The sequence below is a fragment of the Carassius gibelio genome, chromosome A1 (genome assembly GCF_023724105.1).
Source record: "Carassius gibelio isolate Cgi1373 ecotype wild population from Czech Republic chromosome A1, carGib1.2-hapl.c, whole genome shotgun sequence".
Lineage (NCBI taxonomy): Eukaryota > Metazoa > Chordata > Actinopteri > Cypriniformes > Cyprinidae > Carassius > Carassius gibelio.
In genome coordinates this window covers 18,723,650-18,741,164 of record NC_068371.1, presented here as the reverse complement: position 1 = coordinate 18,741,164, position 17,515 = coordinate 18,723,650, and the positions used below count along the sequence as shown (strand labels likewise).

The 17,515-nt window shown below is 37.5% G+C and overlaps 1 long non-coding RNA gene across 1 annotated transcript; it reads left to right on the top strand.

The window, feature by feature from the left end:
- The first annotated feature begins 2,072 nt into the window (after window positions 1–2,072).
- Window positions 2,073–10,705, top strand: LOC128015648 (uncharacterized). Its single transcript, XR_008183982.1, has 3 exons — window positions 2,073–2,248; window positions 4,239–4,746; window positions 10,245–10,705. It is a non-coding gene; the product is annotated as an uncharacterized LOC128015648 (long non-coding RNA).
- Window positions 10,706–17,515: the final 6,810 nt, after the last annotated feature.

The window sequence follows — 17,515 nt, the reverse complement described above, 5'->3', positions numbered from 1 at the left end:
CGGCAGGAATGAGTAATTAAGACAGTTTTAAGATTATTTTAGGCAAAATGGCTTGAAAACAATCAACACAACAACTAGTAATAGGATTTATTGGCTTATCACGTGTAACCAATAGGTGGTGCTGTTACCAAATTAGTTTGGAACGGTCAGTGTGAGGTGTCGATGACACATACAAAGTTTGGTGCAAATATGTCAAAGCTTTGCAGAGATACAGCCTCAAATGCATTTTGGCACCCTTCAAGCAGATTTGTTGATGCGCTAAATGAAAACCGTTTCGTATGTCGACACGAAATCCATAACTTTTTGCCAGCATGTTCTGAAGATGAGCCACGTCAAATTTGGTGAAAATCTGACAAACGGTCTAGGAGGAGTTCGAAAAAGTAGGTTTTCAACATTAATCAAAATGGCGGACAGGAAGTTCAGCCAAATAAGGAAAACTTTGTATCTATGTTCTCGACTTGACCCAAGGAATCTACAAAGACCAGCGTCATGTCAATAGCCAGATTTATTCAAAAGTTATTAGCCTTTACGTAAATTGAGTTATAACTTTTGACCACTAGGTGGCGCTGTTTCAAAATATTTTGAATACCTTCAGGGGATGGTGTTGTTGGCACATTCTGAGTTTCGTAATATTACACCAATGCATTTGTTTAGTATAGCATTTTATTTCACAAAACTGTATTGAAGTCAATGAGAATTTCATGTTTTGTTCTATTATAGCGCCACCAAGAGGCTCAGTCCCACCATTTTTTTTATGTGTGCTCAGAGTGAGCCCATACATATGTGTGTCAATTTTGGTGAAAATATCTCAATTCACTTCAGAGTTATAGACATTTATATGAAAACGCACGTAAAAAATGACTGACTCTTGACTTTGATTGAATATTACTACCCCTTACTATCAATATTTTGGCATTTGGGCATTGGTGTATAGCTATCGACCTATGTTTCCGAACTTCTGACGGTGGTTTCGTCTCGATCAGACAAGCGGTTTCGAAGATATAGCTAAATGTTTTTTAAGCGCTAAATCACAACGCTACACAAACCGAAAGGCAAAACCTAGCATGTTTGGTATCATAGGACTCGGTAAGGTTTCAGGAGTCCAATTTGATGAGTCTCGTGAAAATAAGTCAACCACACCCAAAGTTATAAGCATTTAAAAAAAGAAGATCACCACTAGGTGGCGCTGTTTTGAAACTTCTCACGCTCCTTCAGGACATTGTGCTGATGAACCATACCAAGTTTCGTAACAATCTGCTGATGCGTTCTTAAAATACAGCATTTTAGCACAAAATTCAAAATGGCCGACAGTCAAAATGGCCGAAATGGTCAAATTGGATATCAGTCGACTCGGCATGTTGCCCTGAATCTAACAAGACCAATGTTATGATTTTTGGACAAACTGTTCAGAAGTTATAAGCAAAAATAGCAGTTTTTCATATCTCCGGATCAGTAGGTGGCGCTGCGCCCAATCACAGCATGTTGCCTCAGGTCATGCTTGTTATGACATGTACCAAGTTTGGTCTGAATAGGATAAGTCGTTGCCGAGATACAGCCTTACGACTGTTTTTGTAAGCACTACATAAAATTTGTTAGAGCGTTTATCGAAAACGGTTTGACGAATCAATTTGATTTGCATAACTTTTGGTCAGCACTGCCTGAGGATGATATGGTTCAATTTTCGTGTGAATCGGACAAACCGTCTAGGACGAGTTCGAAAAAGTAGGTTTTTAAAGAAATTCAAAATGGCGGTCATATTTCTATGACGGAAATGACTTCGTAGGGTGCAATCGAATCGGCATGAGCTCAGAAATTAGAGGAAAAAAGAATTTCGTTGATTGGCCTTAGGGTTAAAAAGTTATTAACAAAATTAAAGTGAAATTTTGGACAGTTGGTGGCGCTAGAGGGATTGACTTAGACACACCAAAATTGGTGTACTTAATGTTGGCACTGTCCTCTATCAGAATGTCAAACCATTACAACTTTCCCGCATTCGGTTCTATGGGCTGCCATAGACGCCCAGTCGGAAGAATAATAATAATAAATATAGCTGCAAGCAGCAATTACGGGGCCAAGCACTCCAACGGCAAATGTAGTAGCTAAGCATCGCATAAAGCATCACACCAAATACATTAATGAGCAATAACAGCAATTTTGGAATTATTGTATTTGAAATGGCAAAAAAAAAAAAAACACCAATACCACCTCTAGTAGCATGATTACTTGGTTTATCAAGCTTGACCAATAGGTGACACTGTTATAAACTCAATTTGGTGTACTCTGTGTGTCTTTTCAATGACACACACAAAGTTTGGTGTCAATATGCCAAAGCATTCCAGGGATACAGCCTCAAGTGTCATTTTCTCATTGTGCCTCAAATTCGTCGATGTGGTATGCGAAAACGGTTTTGTCTATCGACTCAAAATCCATAACTTTAAATCAGTATAGCCTGAAGATCATTTGATTCGAATTTGGTGAAAATCGGACATACGGTTGATCAGGAGTTCGAAAAAGTATGTTTTCAACATAAATCAAAATGGCGGACCGGAAGTTCAGCTTACCGTGGTATATTTGGTATCTATGTTATCGGCATAAGCCAGGGAATATTTTGAGCCCAGTTTCCTTCAAATAGGCTAATGCATTAAAAAGTTATTAGCATTTTAAAAAGTGTAATTACTCATGGTTAATGAATGGTTTATTACTCTTGACCAATAGGTGGCGCTGTTACCAAATTTATGTGGCATGGTCAGTGTGAGGTGGCGATGACACATACAAAGTTTGGTGCAAATATGTCAAAGTGTTGCAGAGATACAGCCTCAAATGCATTTTGGCACCCTTCCAGCAAATTCGTTGATGCGCTAAATGAGAGCCGTTACGTATATCGACACAAAATCCATAACTTTTTGCCAGCATGGTCTGAAGATGATGCACGTCAAATTTGGTGAAAATTGGGCTAACGGTCTAGGAGGAGTTCGAAAAAGTAGGTTTTCAACATTAAGCAAAATGGCGGACAGGAAGTAAGGCCAATTTTCACATTATTGGTATCAATACTCTCGGCATGACCCACAGAATATAGCGAGACCATTTTAATTTTAATAGACTAATTTATTCAAAAGTTATTAGCATTTATGTGATATTTCATTATAACTATTGGCCACAAGGTGGCGCTGCCACCAAACTTTTTGAGTACCTTCAGGGCATGGAGCCGAATATTTTTGTAATTATTTGTGAAACGATACGATGCTGCGTTCAAAAAATACAGCATTTTAAAATATAATTCAAAATGGCCGACGCCTAAAATGGCCGACACAGGAAAATTGGATATCATTCGACTCGACATGACTCACTGAATCTAAAGAGACCAGTTGTGTGATTTTTGGCCAAACCATTCAGAAGTTATAAGCCAAAATATGCATTTTTCATATCTCCTGACCACTAGGTGGCGCTGTGTCGAAACACTGCAGGTCGTCTCAGTTCATGCTTGTTATAACACACACCAAGTTTGGCCTCAATATGCCAAACCGTTGCCGAGATATAGCCTCACGTGCATTTTTGCGTGCTTTTCGTCAAATTTGTTTACGTGTCATTCGACAACGGTTGGACGAATCAACTTGAATTCCATAACTTTTTGCCGGCCTGGTCTGAAGATGATATGAGACAATTTTCGTGGCAATCGGACTAACCGTCTAGGACGAGTTCGAAAAAGTAGGTTTTTCGAATAATTGAAAATAGCGAAAAAACTAAACCTTGCGATTTTTGAATTTTGGGGTTCATTCGACTTGGCATGAGCCAAGGATTCAGAGGAAAAAAGAATTTCCATTTTCTGGCATACGGTTCAAAAGTTATTAGCATACAAACATTGAAAGTTTGGACAAGTGGTGGCGCTAGAGAGTAGGAGATAGAGACTTCAAATTTGCTATAGTTAATGTTGGGACTGTCCTCTATCAGTGTGCCAAATTATACAACTTTCCCGCAATCGGTTCTATGGGCTGCCATAGACTTGCGGCGGAAGAAGAAGAAGAAGAATAATAAATATAGCTGCAAGCAGCAATTACGGGGCCAAGCACTCCAACGACAAATGTAGTAGCTAAGCATTGCATAAAGCATCACACCAAATACATTAATGAGCAATAACAGCAATTTTGGAATTATTGTATTTGAAATGGCAAAAAAAAAAAAAAAACACCAATACCACCTCTAGTAGCATGATTACTTGGTTTATCAAGCTTGACCAATAGGTGACACTGTTATAAAATCAATTTGGTGTACTCTGTGTGTCTTTTCAATGACACACACAAAGTTTGGTGTCAATATGCCAAAGCATTCCAGGGATACAGCCTCAAGTGTCATTTTCTCATTGTGCCTCAAATTCGTCTATGTGGTATGCGAAAACGGTTTTGTCTATCGACTCAAAATCCATAACTTTGAATCAGTATAGCCTGAAGATCATTTGATTCGAATTTGGTGAAAATCGGACATACGGTTGATCAGGAGTTCGAAAAAGTATGTTTTCAACATAAATCAAAATGGCGGACCGGAAGTTCAGCTTACCGTGGTATATTTGGTATCTATGTTATCGGCATAAGCCAGGGAATATTTTGAGCCCAGTTTCCTTCAAATAGGCTAATGCATTAAAAAGTTATTAGCATTTTAAAAAGTGTAATTACTCATGGTTAATGAATGGTTTATTACTCTTGACCAATAGGTGGCGCTGTTACCAAATTTATGTGGCATGGTCAGTGTGAGGTGGCAATGACACATACAAAGTTTGGTGCAAATATGTCAAAGTGTTGCAGAGATACAGCCTCAAATGCATTTTGGCACCCTTCCAGCAAATTCGTTGATGCGCTAAATGAGAACCGTTACGTATATCGACACAAAATCCATAACTTTTTGCCAGCATGGTCTGAAGATGATGCACGTCAAATTTGGTGAAAATTGGGCTAACGGTCTAGGAGGAGTTCGAAAAAGTAGGTTTTCAACATTAAGCAAAATGGCGGACAGGAAGTAAGGCCAATTTTCACATTATTGGTATCAATACTCTCGGCATGACCCACAGAATATAGCGAGACCATTTTAATTTTAATAGACTAATTTATTCAAAAGTTATTAGCATTTATGTGATATTTCATTATAACTATTGGCCACAAGGTGGCGCTGCCACCAAACTTTTTGAGTACCTTCAGGGCATGGAGCCGAATATTTTTGTAATTATTTGCGAAATGATACGATGCTGCGTTCAAAAAATACAGCATTTTAAATCATAATTCAAAATGGCCGACGCCTAAAATGGCCGACACAGGAAAATTGGATATCATTTGACTCGACATGACTCACTGAATCTAAAGAGACCAGTTGTGTGATTTTTGGCCAAACCATTCAGTAGTTATAAGCCAAAATATGCATTTTTCATATCTCCTGACCACTAGGTGGCGCTGTGTCGAAACACTGCAGGTAGTCTCAGTTCATGCTTGTTATAACACACGCCAAGTTTGGTCTCAATATGACAAACCGTTGCCGGGATATAGCCTCACGTGCATGTTTGCGTGCTTTTCGTCAAATTTGTTTACGTGTCATTCGACAACAGTTGGACGAATCAACTTGAATTCCATAACTTTTTGCCAGCATGGTCTGAAGATGATCTGAGCCAATTTTCGTGGCAATCGGACTAACCGTCTAGGACGAGTTCGAAAAAGTAGGTTTTTCGAATAATTGAAAATAGCGAAAAAACTAAACCTTGCGATTTTTGAATTTTGGGGTTCATTCGACTTGGCATGAGCCAAGGATTCAGAGGAAAAAAGAATTTCCATTTTCTGGCTTACGGTTCAAAAGTTATTAGCATACAAACATTGAAAGTTTGGACAAGTGGTGGCGCTAGAGAGTAGAAGATAGAGACTTCAAATTTGCTATAGTTAATGTTGGGACTGTCCTCTATCAGTGTGCCAAATTATACAACTTTCCCGCAATCGGTTCTATGGGCTGCCATAGACTTGCGGCGGAAGAAGAAGAATAATAAATATAGCTGCAAGCAGCAATCACGGGGCCAAGCATTCCAGCGGCAACATCAGGAGCTAAGCAGACCAAATGCAACAATGAATAATGAAATTAATAATTGCATGATTGTAATTGAAATGGCTGAAAATCGTTAATAAAAGTTCCACAGCGAGGAGCTAAGCATGGCATGGAGCATCAGACCAAATGCAACGAGTAAGAAAAGCAATTATTGGAAGAGTGTAATTGAAACAGCCAGTAAAACTCCAGTAAAATGATGCATTATCATTTTTGGAAAATAGGTGGCGCTGTAATCAAATCGCTTTGTTGTGTTCTGTGGGAGGTGACAATGTTGTGGGCAATTTCTTTCAAAATACTTACAGACCTTTAGGGCAATGAGTCGAACATGCCCACCGAGTTTCGTTCCGATCGACTTCCATTAACCTTGTCAAATAGGTGCTTAAAGTTGTTTGGCCAATGGCGGCCATGTTTTTTAAGATAAGTGAAATTCCTCATAGAGCACTTGTGCCACATTGGGCCATATCAATTTTCAAGTTGATTGGATCAACGGTTGCTTAGTTATAGCCATTTGATTTTTTTTCATCCTGTAGCGCCACCAAGTGGCAGATATGGAAAAAAAATAATAATTTGACTAAAGTTTTTGTTCATGCATAGGAGTTCTGAGTTTGGTGAAGATGTCTCATTTTGTTCCCGAGTTATAGCCTTTTTCGTAAAATTGGTCCACGAATTTGAATGTTTTGGGTCACCTGGTTTTTTGTTCAGTCTTGATCAAACCACTGCAATAATATTCTCTGGACTCTCTAGATCAATAATTTTCAAAAATATGTTGCATTTTGTCCTTTGGTTAGCTATAAGAGGTCATTTAGGAAAGGGCCGTGGCCACATGTAACCTAAAGCCTATAAAACTGAAACAAAAACTCAAAACTTTATGAAACTTGGTTATAACATGTGAAAGATGACCCACCAAGCATGCAAAGTTTCATTAAGATCAGAAAATAGCTGGTGCTATAACAGTTAAAATGGCCTAAAAAACTAAAGATTTCTGTTGTGAATGGCATTAAACTGCAAAAAAAAGGGGGTAATATAATCACACATGCATTAGATCTGTATTTTTTCTAAACAATCATGCAAAATTTAACAGAGATTAGGTAAAAAAGAACACTGTAATATTTATAAAGCTTCAAAACCCAGTGTTGAATAAAAAATTGCAATTATAACCACTAGATGTCACCGGAAGACCACTAATGAGCTCACTAAAGACTAAAACATTACAGTTTATGGGCTTGTTGAGGGATTCATCTAGAAAAAATGTATATTACTATTATTTAATATTACTGTTCAAGCATTTCAGATCACATTGAGTCAAAGTTTACCAATTTATTCATACAGATATATCTAATGTTTATAATTATGCCAGATTATGATTGCAATGAAACCTGAAAAATGACATAGAAGCCCATAAAAACAGAAGACTTGCAATAGGTTTTATCACCCATCATTTATTTTAATTATCTATATATATAACAAAATGTGTGCATCTGTGTGTGGGTTTAAGCATGCTTATTGAGTATTAATATACTAGTTTAAACATTTCATGTTTGTGTGTGTCTGTAATTCTGTTCTATTCTTTTACTGTCAGCCATATCTAGGTTATTTAAAATCAGTGCAGTACTATTATCTAGACTGTGAAATTATACATAAATTGCGTATGCTTCTTTGGAATGAAATTAAGACAACATATAACAGTTATAAAGGTTAAAGAGACAGTGTTGTATGATAAATTGCATTTACGACCACTAGATGTCACTGGAAGACCACTAATGGGCTTTGCAGAGATATAGCCTCATACTCATTTTGTGAAGATGCCTGACATCTGAAGCAGCGCTGTACAAAAACGGTTTCGTCTATTGACACGAAATCCATAACTTTTTGTCAGCACGGTCTGAAGATGATCTGATTCAATTTTGGTGAAAATCGGACAAACGGTTGAGGATGAGTTTAAAAAAAAAGGTTTTCAACATGAATCAAAATGGCGGACAGGAAGTTTTGCTTAATATGACATAATTGGTATGCATGTTGTCGGCATGTCCCAAGGAACATTTTGAGACATGTTTCATGATAATAGGCTAATGCAATCAAAAGTTATTAGCATTATTGGAAATGTAATAATTAGCGGTTATTGATTGGTTTATTACTCTTGACCAATAGGTGGCGCTGTGACCAAAATGATGTGGCGTGGTCAATGTGATGTGACAATGTCACATATTAAGTTTTGTGTAAATATCTCCAACCTTTGCAGAGATACAGCCTCAGATGCAGTTTGGCATCTTTCCAGCAAATTCGTTGGTACGCTAATTGAAAACGGTTACGTGTATCGACACAAATTCCATAACTTTTTGCCAGCATGGTCTGAAGATGATCCAAATCAAATTTGGTGAAAATCTGAGCAACGGTCTAGGAGGAGTTCGAAAAAGTAGGTTTTCAACATGAATCAAAATGGCGGACAGGAAATTTTGCCAAAATTGACAAATGGGGTATCGGTGTTCTCGGCATGACCCAAGGAATCTATCAACATCAGCTTTGTTACAATAGGCTAATGTATGCAAAAGTTATTAGCATTTTTCGAAAAAATCGTTATAACTATTGACCACAAGGTGGCGCTGCCCCCAATTTTTTTGTGTACATTCAGGGCATGGAGCCGGACATTTTTGTAATTATTTGCGAAACGATACGGAACTTCATTCTTAAGATACAGCAATTTACAACTAAATCCAAAATGGCCGACGCCCAAAATGGCCGAATTGGGAAAATTCGGTATCATTCGACTCGGAATGATGCACTGAATCTAAAGACACCACTTTTGTGATTTTTGGCAAAACCGTTCAGAAGTTATGAGCAAAAACATGCATTTTTCATATCTCCTGACCACTAGGGGGCACAGCGCCGAAACACTGCAGGTAGTCCCAGGGAATGGTTGTTATAAGACCCACCAAGATTGATCTCAATAGGCCAAACCGTTGCGGAGATATAGCCTCACGTTCACATTTGCGTGCTTCTCGAAGAATTCGTTCATGAGCTATTCGGAAACGGTTTGAGAAATCAACTTGAATTCCATAACTTTTTGCCAGCATGGTCTGAAGATTATCTGATTCAATTTTCGTGACAATCGGTGCAACGGCCTAGGACGAGTTCGAAAAAGTAGGTTTTATGAACAATTGACGATAGCGAAAAAACTAAGCCTTGCGATTTTTGAATTTCGGTGTCCATTCGACTCGGCATGAGCCAAGGAATCACAGGAAAAAAGAATTTTCATTTTGTGGCTTACGGTTCAAGAGTTATTAGCATCAAGTTTTTGAAAGTTTAGACAATTGGTGGCGCTAGAGAGTTTGAGTTAGAGACTTCAAATTTGCTACGGTTAATGTTCAGACAGTCCTCTATTAGTGTGCCAAATTATACAACTTTCCCGCAATCGGTTCTATGGGCTACCATAGACTTGGGGTGGAAGAAGAAGAATAATAATAAATATAGCTGCAAGCAGCAATAACGGGGCCAAGCACTCCAACGGCAAATGTAGTAGCTAAGCATCGCATAAAGCATCACACCAAATACATCAATGAGCAATAACAGCAATTTTGGAATTATTGTATTTGAAATGGCAAAAAAAAAAAACACCAATACCACCTCTAGTAGCATGATTACTTGGTTTATCAAGCTTGACCAATAGGTGACACTGTTATAAAATCAATTTGGTGTACTCTGTGTGACTTTTCAATGACACACACAAAGTTTGGTGTCAATATGCCAAAGCATTCCAGGGATACAGCCTCAAGTGTCATTTTCTCATTGTGCCTCAAATTCGTCGATGTGGTATGCGAAAACGGTTTTGTCTATCGACTCAAAATCCATAACTTTGAATCAGTATAGCCTGAAGATCATTTGATTCGAATTTGGTGAAAATCGGACATACGGTTGATCAGGAGTTCGAAAAAGTATGTTTTCAACATAAATCAAAATGGCGGACCGGAAGTTCAGCTTACCGTGGTATATTTGGTATCTATGTTATCGGCATAAGCCAGGGAATATTTTGAGCCCAGTTTCCTTCAAATAGGCTAATGCATTAAAAAGTTATTAGCATTTTAAAAAGTGTAATTACTCATGGTTAATGAATGGTTTATTACTCTTGACCAATAGGTGGCGCTGTTACCAAATTTATGTGGTATGGTCAGTGTGAGGTGGCGATGACACATACAAAGTTTGGTGCAAATATGTCAAAGTGTTGCAGAGATACAGCCTCAAATGCATTTTGGCACCCTTCCAGCAAATTCGTTGATGCGCTAAATGAGAACCGTTACGTATATCGACACAAAATCCATAACTTTTTGCCAGCATGGTCTGAAGATGATTCACGTCAAATTTGGTGAAAATTGGGCTAACGGTCTAGGAGGAGTTCGAAAAAGTAGGTTTTCAACATTAAGCAAAATGGCGGACAGGAAGTAAGGCCAATTTTCACATTATTGGTATCAATACTCTCGGCATGACCCACAGAATATAGCGAGACCATTTTAATTTTAATAGACTAATTTATTCAAAAGTTATTAGCATTTATGTGATATTTCATTATAACTATTGGCCACAAGGTGGCGCTGCCACCAAACTTTTTGAGTACCTTCAGGGCATGGAGCCGAATATTTTTGTAATTATTTGCGAAACGATACGATGCTGTGTTAAAATAATACAGCATTTTAAATCATAATTCAAAATGGCCGACGACTAAAATGGCCGACACAGGAAAATTGGATATCATTTGACTCAACATGACTCACTGAATCTAAAGAGACCAGTTGTGTGATTTTTGGCCAAACCATTCAGTAGTTATAAGCCAAAATATGCATTTTTCATATCTCCTGACCACTAGGTGGCGCTGTGTCGAAACACTGCAGGTAGTCTCAGTTCATGCTTGTTATAACACACGCCAAGTTTGGTCTCAATATGACAAACCGTTGCCGGGATATAGCCTCACGTGCATGTTTGCGTGCTTTTCGTCAAATTTGTTTACGTGTCATTCAACAACAGTTGGACGAATCAACTTGAATTCCATAACTTTTTGCCAGCATGGTCTGAAGATGATCTGAGCCAATTTTCGTGGCAATCGGACTAACCGTCTAGGACGAGTTCGAAAAAGTAGGTTTTTCGAATAATTGAAAATAGCGAAAAAACTAAACCTTGCGATTTTTGAATTTTGGGTTTCATTCGACTTGGCATGAGCCAAGGATTCAGAGGAAAAAAGAATTTCCATTTTCTGGCTTACGGTTCAAAAGTTATTAGCATACAAACATTGAAAGTTTGGACAAGTGGTGGCGCTAGAGATTAGGAGATAGAAACTTCAAATTTGCTATAGTTAATGTTGGGACTGTCCTCTATCAGTGTGCCAAATTATACAACTTTCCCGCAATCGGTTCTATGGGCTGCCATAGACTTGCGGCGGAAGAAGAAGAAGAAGAAGCAGAATAATAATAACGCCAACGGAAACAATAGGTGCCTACGCACCTTCGGTGCTTGGCCCCTAATAACGCCAACAAACACAATAGGTGCCTTCGCACCTTCGGTGCTTGGCCCCTAATAACGCCAACGATTACAATAGGTGCCTACGCACCTTCGGTGCTTGGCCCCTAATAACGCCAACGATTACAATAGGTGCCTACGCACCTTCGGTGCTTGGCCCCTAATAATAATAAGAACGCCAACAAAAACAAGAGGGTCCTACGCACCTTCGGTGCTTGGCCCCTAATAACGCCAACGAAAACAATAGGTGCCTACGCACCTTCGGTGCTTGGCCCCTAAATATAGCTGCAAGCAGCAATCACGGGGCCAAGCATTCCAGTGGCAACATCAGGAGCTAAGCATATGTAGCATCAGACCAAATGCAACAATGAATAATGAAATTAATAATTGCATGATTGTAATTGAAATGGCTGAAAATCGTTAATAAAAGTTCCACAGCGAGGAGCTAAGCATGGCATGGAGCATCAGACCAAATGCAACGAGTAAGAAAAGCAATTATTGGAAGAGTGTAATTGAAACAGCCAGTAAAACTCCAGTAAAATGATGCATTATCATTTTTGGAAAATAGGTGGCGCTGTAATCAAATCGCTTTGTTGTGTTCTGTGGGAGGTGACAATGTTGTGGGCAATTTCTTTCAAAATACATACAGACCTTTAGGGCAATGAGTCGAACATGCCCACCGAGTTTCGTTCCGATCGACTTCCATTAACCTTGTCAAATAGGTGCTTAAAGTTGTTTGGCCAATGGCGGCCATGTTTTTTAAGATAAGTGAAATTCCTCATAGAGCACTTGTGCCACATTGGGCCATATCAATTTTCAAGTTGATTGGATCAACGGTTGCTTAGTTATAGCCATTTGATTTTTTTTCATCCTGTAGCGCCACCAAGTGGCAGATATGGAAAAAAAATAATAATTTGACTAAAGTTTTTGTTCATGCATATGAGTTCTGAGTTTGGTGAAGATATCTCATTTTGTTCCCGAGTTATAGCCTTTTTCGTAAAATTGGTCCACGAATTTGAATGTTTTGGGTCACCTGGTTTTTTGTTCAGTCTTGATCAAACCACTGCAATAATATTCTCTGGACTCTCTAGATCAATAATTTTCAAAAATATGTTGCAATTTGTCCTTTGGTTAGCTATAAGAGGTCATTTAGGAAAGGGCCGTGGCCACATGTAACCTAAAGTCTATAAAACTGAAACAAAAACTCAAAACTTTATGAAACTTGGTTATAACATGTGAAAGATGACCCACCAAGCATGCAAAGTTTCATTAAGATCAGAAAATAGCTGGTGCTATAACAGTTAAAATGGCCTAAAAAACAAAAGATTTCTGTTGTGAATGGCATTAAACTGCAAAAAAAAAGGGGTAATATAATCACACATGCATTAGATCTGTATTTTTTCTAAACAATCATGCAAAATTTAACAGAGATTAGGTAAAAATGAACACTGTAATATTTATAAAGCTTCAAAACCCAGTGTTGAATAAAAAATTGCAATTATAACCACTAGATGTCACCGGAAGACCACTAATGAGCTCACTAAAGACTAAAACATTACAGTTTATGGGCTTGTTGAGGGATTCATCTAGAAAAAATGTATATTACTATTATTTAATATTACTGTTCAAGCATTTCAGATCACATTGAGTCAAAGTTTACCAATTTATTCATACAGATATATCTAATGTTTATAATTATGCCAGATTATGATTGCAATGAAACCTGAAAAATGACATAGAAGCCCATAAAAACAGAAGACTTGCAATAGGTTTTATCACCCATCATTTATTTTAATTATCTATATATATAACAAAATGTGTGCATCTGTGTGTGGGTTTAAGCATGCTTATTGAGTATTAATATACTAGTTTAAACATTTCATGTTTGTGTGTGTCTGTAATTCTGTTCTATTCTTTTACTGTCAGCCATATCTAGGTTATTTAAAATCAGTGCAGTACTATTATCTAGACTGTGAAATTATACATAAATTGCGTATGCTTCTTTGGAATGAAATTAAGACAACATATAACAGTTATAAAGGTTAAAGAGACAGTGTTGTATGATAAATTGCATTTACGACCACTAGATGTCACTGGAAGACCACTAATGGGCTCACTAAAGACTAAAACATTACAGTTCATTGTCTCGATGATTGATTCATCTAGAAAAATATATATTACTATTATTTAATATTACTGTTCAAGCATTTAAGATCACATTGAGTGAAAGTTCAACAATTTATTCATACATGTATATCAAATGTTTACTATTATGTCAGAATATGAATGCAATGAAACCTGACATAGAAATGTAAGAAAAGAAGTCTTTCTGTGAGTTGTGTGTCACCTATAATTTATTTCAAATATCTACATACAACAAAATGTGTGGGCATGTACTTCTCTCTGTGTGTGTGTGTGTGTGTGTGTGTGTGTGTAATCATGCTTATTGATTATTCATATAATAGTTGAACCATTTCATTTCTGTGTGTGAGTGTCTGTGAGCCTATTCTCCATGTTAGACAATGGCACACACAAGTTTGGCTTAATTACAACAAAGGTTTGCAGAGATATAGCCTCAGACTCATTTTGTGAAGATGCCTGACATCTGAAGCAGCGCTGTACAAAAACGGTTTCGTCTATTGACACGAAATCCATAACTTTTTGTCAGCACGGTCTGAAGATGATCTGATTCAATTTTGGTGAAAATCAGACAAACGGTTGAGGATGAGTTTAAAAAAAAAGGTTTTCAACATGAATCAAAATGGCGGACAGGAAGTTTTGCTTAATATGACATAATTGGTATGTATGTTGTCGGCATGTCCCAAGGAACATTTTGAGACATGTTTCATGATAATAGGCTAATGCAATCAAAAGTTATTAGCATTATTGGAAATGTAATAATTAGCGGTTATTGATTGGTTTATTACTCTTGACCAATAGGTGGCGCTGTGACCAAAATGATGTGGCGTGGTCAATGTGATGTGACAATGTCACATATTAAGTTTTGTGTAAATATCTCCAACCTTTGCAGAGATACAGCCTCAGATGCAGTTTGGCATCTTTCCAGCAAATTCGTTGGTACGCTAATTGAAAACGGTTACGTGTATCGACACAAATTCCATAACTTTTTGCCAGCATGGTCTGAAGATGATCCAAATCAAATTTGGTGAAAATCTGAGCAACGGTCTAGGAGGAGTTCGAAAAAGTAGGTTTTCAACATGAATCAAAATGGCGGACAGGAAATTTTGCCAAAATTGACAAATGGGGTATCGGTGTTCTCGGCATGACCCAAGGAATCTATCAACATCAGCTTTGTTACAATAGGCTAATGTTTGCAAAAGTTATTAGCATTTTTCGAAAAAATCGTTATAACTATTGACCACAAGGTGGCGCTGCCCCCAATTTTTTTGTGTACATTCAGGGCATGGAGCCGGACATTTTTGTAATTATTTAAGAAACGATACGGAACTTCATTCTTAAGATACAGCAATTTACAACTAAATCCAAAATGGCCGACGCCCAAAATGGCCGAATTGGGAAAATTCGGTATCATTCGACTCGGAATGATGCACTGAATCTAAAGACACCACTTTTGTGATTTTTGGCAAAACCGTTCAGAAGTTATGAGCAAAAACATGCATTTTTCATATCTCCTGACCACTAGGGGGCACAGCGCCGAAACACTGCAGGTAGTCCCAGGGAATGGTTGTTATAAGACCCACCAAGATTGGTCTCAATAGGCCAAACCGTTGCGGAGATATAGCCTCACGTTCACGTTTGCGTGCTTTTCGAAGAATTCGTTCATGAGCTATTCGGAAACGGTTTGAGAAATCAACTTGAATTCCATAACTTTTTGCCAGCATGGTCTGAAGATTATCTGATTCAATTTTCGTGACAATCGGTGCAACGGCCTAGGACGAGTTCGAAAAAGTAGGTTTTACAAACAATTGACGATAGCGAAAAAACTAAGCCTTGCGATTTTTGAATTTCGGTGTCCATTCGACTCGGCATGAGCCAAGGAATCACAGGAAAAAAGAATTTTCATTTTGTGGCTTACGGTTCAAGAGTTATTAGCATCAAGTTTTTGAAAGTTTAGACAATTGGTGGCGCTAGAGAGTTTGAGTTAGAGACTTCAAATTTGCTACGGTTAATGTTCAGACAGTCCTCTATTAGTGTGCCAAATTATACAACTTTCCCGCAATCGGTTCTATGGGCTACCATAGACTTGGGGTGGAAGAAGAAGAGGAACAAATATAGCTGCAAGCAGCAATCACGGGGCCAAGCATTCCAGCGGCAACATCAGGAGCTAAGCATATGTAGCATCAGACCAAATGCAACAATGAATAATGAAATTAATAATTGCATGATTGTAATTGAAATGGCTGAAAATCGTTAATAAAAGTTCCACAGCGAGGAGCTAAGCATGGCATGGAGCATCAGACCAAATTATTGGAAGAGTGTAATTGAAACAGCCAGTAAAACTCCAGTAAAATGATGCATTATCATTTTTGGAAAATAGGTGGCGCTGTAATCAAATCGCTTTGTTGTGTTCTGTGGGAGGTGACAATGTTGTGGGCAATTTCTTTCAAAATACTTACAGACCTTTAGGGCAATGAGTCGAACATGCCCACCGAGTTTCGTTCCGATCGACTTCCATTAACCTTGTCAAATAGGTGCTTAAAGTTGTTTGGCCAATGGCGGCCATGTTTTTTAAGATAAGTGAAATTCCTCATAGAGCACTTGTGCCACATTGGGCCATATCAATTTTCAAGTTGATTGGATCAACGGTTGCTTAGTTATAGCCATTTGATTTTTTTTCATCCTGTAGCGCCACTAAGTGGCAGATATGGAAAAAAAATAATAATTTGACTAAAGTTTTTGTTCATGCATATGAGTTCTGAGTTTGGTGAAGATATCTCATTTTGTTCCCGAGTTATAGCCTTTTTCGTAAAATTGGTCCACGAATTTGAATGTTTTGGGTCACCTGGTTTTTTGTTCAGTCTTGATCAAACCACTGCAATAATATTCTCTGGTCTCTCTAGATCAATAATTTTCAAAAATATGTTGCATTTTGTCCTTTGGTTAGCTATAAGAGGTCATTTAGGAAAGGGCCGTGGCCACATGTAACCTAAAGCCTATAAAACTGAAACAAAAACTCAAAACTTTATGAAACTTGGTTATAACATGTGAAAGATGACCCACCAAGCATGCAAAGTTTCATTAAGATCAGAAAATAGCTGGTGCTATAACAGTTAAAATGGCCTAAAAAACAAAAGATTTCTGTTGTGAATGGCATTAAACTGCAAAAAAAAAAGGGGTAATATAATCACACATGCATTAGATCTGTATTTTTTCTAAACAATCATGCAAAATTTAACAGAGATTAGGTAAAAAAGAACACTGTAATATTTATAAAGCTTCAAAACCCAGTGTTGAATAAAAAATTGCAATTATAACCACTAGATGTCACCGGAAGACCACTAATGAGCTCACTAAAGACTAAAACATTACAGTTTATGGGCTTGTTGAGGGATTCATCTAGAAAAAATGTATATTACTATTATTTAATATTACTGTTCAAGCATTTCAGATCACATTGAGTCAAAGTTTACCAATTTATTCATACAGATATATCTAATGTTTATAATTATGCCAGATTATGATTGCAATGAAACCTGAAAAATGACATAGAAGCCCATAAAAACAGAAGACTTGCAATAGGTTTTATCACCCATCATTTATTTTAATTATCTATATATATAACAAAATGTGTGCATCTGTGTGTGGGTTTAAGCATGCTTATTGAGTATTAATATAGTAGTTTAAACATTTCATGTTTGTGTGTGTCTGTAATTCTGTTCTATTCTTTTACTGTCAGCCATATCTAGGTTATTTAAAATCAGTGCAGTACTATTATCTAGACTGTGAAATTATACATAAA